This window comes from Nilaparvata lugens, chromosome Y (genome assembly GCF_014356525.2).
Source record: "Nilaparvata lugens isolate BPH chromosome Y, ASM1435652v1, whole genome shotgun sequence".
NCBI classification, from domain to species: domain Eukaryota; kingdom Metazoa; phylum Arthropoda; class Insecta; order Hemiptera; family Delphacidae; genus Nilaparvata; species Nilaparvata lugens.
Window position 1 is genome coordinate 6,692,024 of NC_052519.1, and position 3,559 is coordinate 6,695,582.

Sequence of the window (3,559 nt, forward strand, 5' to 3'; positions counted from 1 at the left end):
ACTTATAATAAAAATAAATAACCTACATTGTGTAATAAGAATAAATACTTATTTCTCAACAAATGTTATTTTATAAAATATTAATTTATTGTTTGGGTAGTAGCTTTCCATTAAGTCATTGATCTTATTCATTGAAAACTTAATAATTATAAGTAATAATTATAATCTATAATGAAGAAATGTATAATAAATATATAAGTACCGATTTTTCTACATTTTTTATTTATAAACTTCCGAATGTTATTAATTTATTGTTTGGAATGGAGCTTTCACTAGCCTATTGATCTTATTCATTGAAAAGAACTTTCATACCTCTCTTTTAAACTACCTACATAATTTGAAGCATTATTTTAGGTTTATTTAGGACAATCTTTTTTTATTTCTGCTTATATATTACCAAGTTTCAAGAATACGTGCCCGGGACCACTTTCTGACAGATTTTTCATTTTTTCAATCATGTTAAATTATAATTGAGTTTGAATACTAGATGAGTAATGTTAGTTGGAGTGGTTCACTTGTTTGTACTTTTTCACTGTAATATTATGTTTATCTTAGAAATAATACCAATTCATGTACTTGGTCCCTTGTATCACATTTATCAAGTTCTCTAAATATTATAGTTAATTTTCATTATTGATGAAGTCGAGTATTAGTGTTATCATAAGAAAACATTATGTGTGAGTTTATTTCGTATGTGATAATAATTATTATGAATAATTAATCAATTCTCATTTATTCTATAATTAGTTACCTAATTATCTGAAACATTTAGGATAATTTTACAATCAAAATATCTTGAGATAAGTAAATGAGTAAAAATTTACCTGTAAAAACACGATAGTTTCATGGTGATCTTGATCAATTTATTGTTTGTGAATGAATGAATTGTACCAAATTTTATTCATTAAAATATTTATACCATAAGTTATAAATGTAAATAATTCTCTATTAGGGTACAATGTGATATCAGATTGTGTTATTCTTGCGTAGATAAATATGATTATTTTTTTAATATTGGAAGAATGCTCTCCACCACTCGACTGATGAAAGAGACAACTGTGAGCTGTGTGATAAACTATGAGGCCTGATTGAGTGATAAACTATTCCTGTGTTTGGCTAGCATTAAATTATAATGGTCGATTATGCAGTTCGATTCAACTGTTACAATTTATCACAAGCTTTTTCACACTAGAATAATGTTGAATTTGTATAAATACTTATATTTGGCTTTGAGAAGTCATGAGATTTCACCCTCAAGCCTTAAGAAGAACCATAATTTATATTGTATTTTCTTGTATTTAATAATTTCATGAGCCAATAAAGTAGTTTTAAAGGAATCAATAAAATAGCATACATAAAATTTGGGGTACAAAATATAAACTGATTCAATTATTTATAACGTTTTAGTACGATTTTTTATCGAACAATACTAATTGAAAAAATATCAACTTTTATATTCATTCCCTATTCAGTTAAATTAGGTATGAGCAATTGATATATACGTAATTATTTTTCCTCTTTATTTATTTTTTCGCGATTCCAAACGATAAACATTTGTCCTTCATGAATTATCTATTATTAAATAAATTATTAATGATCATTGTTAAAAATCTAGACGAAAAAATATTAGTTTGATGCATAACAATGTGTTATGGTTGTGGGGTCACGGCTCCGTATCAATCAATTTCATTTTATTATTATTTTCATAACAGTATAATTCAACTTGGCTTTGTTCTTATCAACAAAATAGTACATTATTTTTAGTTGTCCAAGACACCCATTCGTCACTAAAAATTGATGTAATAACATTTGAAGGAATTTGTTCATTTTGGATCTGAGAAATCAACTTCTACTACATTCATATTATAACAGTATAATTTAACTTGGCTTTGTTCTTATCAACTAAATAGTACATTATTTTTAGTTGCCTTCTACCGTAGAAAAACTACCGTACTCATATTGTTGTGACATTGCTTCGTCTCTGGGGAAGGCACTTGTGGTGCCATGTAGGTGGCACTTGCGGAGAAATATTTTCTTACAAATTTCTCTCAACTTTTTTCATTTTCCAACTATCAGATTCTGACTGTTCAGCAGGATTAAAGCAACAAAGTAAGTAGGCCAATAATCAGAAATAGAAATCAAGACGAAGTAATAAGCTGCTTTCTATAATTATTATTGTTCAAGAAATTGGAAATCTTTCGAGTGGATGCAGTAATAACTACACATTATTAACACTTCAAATTTTCTCAGTTAACTCATTTTGTTTAATTATAAAGTGTTGATTATTGTTATCTTCAAATGTTTAAGCTGTGCTATAGAAATGATAAACCCTGCTTTATCTGAGAAAACATTACACAAGAATAGGTTGACTAGAATAGCCTATATGTTTATTATTTTCTTTATGATCATGATTCCCATGTCGCAAGTAGAAGAATAATCAACAATCATTCTAGAAATTATTTACAACTGGATGGAATATAAAAATATATTCATAGGTATTTATTTTTTAAAATATTTCAGTTGTCGGACAGTTCAATTTGCATTTCTGAAGAGACTAGGAATAACACGGAAGCCGAGCTGAAGAAGAAGACCCGTTTATCGTGCAGTTTCCAAATAGAGGCCTGTAATAATTCAGACAGTACCAGCAGTGGCCTTCCTACCCGAATTGATAATTTACAAAAGACTCGTCCACAAATACAGGTACAGTTGCTACGGCATCTATTGTTCTATTCCAAATAAAGTTTAATAAAGTATATTTCAAAGGTGAAACATAATCATTAATTACTTTACAATTTTTGGAATTCATGGAAATGAATTTTACTCTTGAGAAGGTAGCCTTTTGATATGAATTCAATGAGAATTCTTATTTTTATTGAATCAAGTATCGTGTAAAATTTATAGAATTTTCTATTTTGTACTCTCCTCCGCCAGTATATTTTTTCCAGTCTTCAATGAGCAACAATTCTGTGGAAGAGTGGTTGCTGCCAAACAAATTGGAACAACTTGATTCGTGTTTTAAAAATCTTTAACGTTATTACATTAAAGGTTATCTTGGCAAATTCATGTAAAATGATTGGAAGGAATACTGGAATTCGATTGATTTTACATGAGTTATTATGATTTAATATTATTCACAGTGCTACAAATGTATATTTTATTTTATTCAAATGAATTAATCAAATTCAAATCAGACAATTTTGGTGTTTACATAAATAATTGCCGTGCTACCAATTTCTCCTAAATAGGTTGGATAGCATTTCACACCTATTAACCTAAAGGAATTTATCGGCTCCAAAATGGTAGATTCTTGATAAACTATGAATGGATCTATTGCTTATGAATGAGAAATCCAGTTTTCAGAGCAAACCAACTTATAATCTTCAGAAAAATTTTGGCAATATACAACACAAATCCACAAAACAATACCTTACACACTTAAGCATCTAACATCATTACAGGCTGAATACTTATCCATTTATATAGTTGAAAAACAATGGCTATAGGCTTGTAGACACACAAAACAATTTATACAAAATTAGAACACCATAAAACTGTTCAA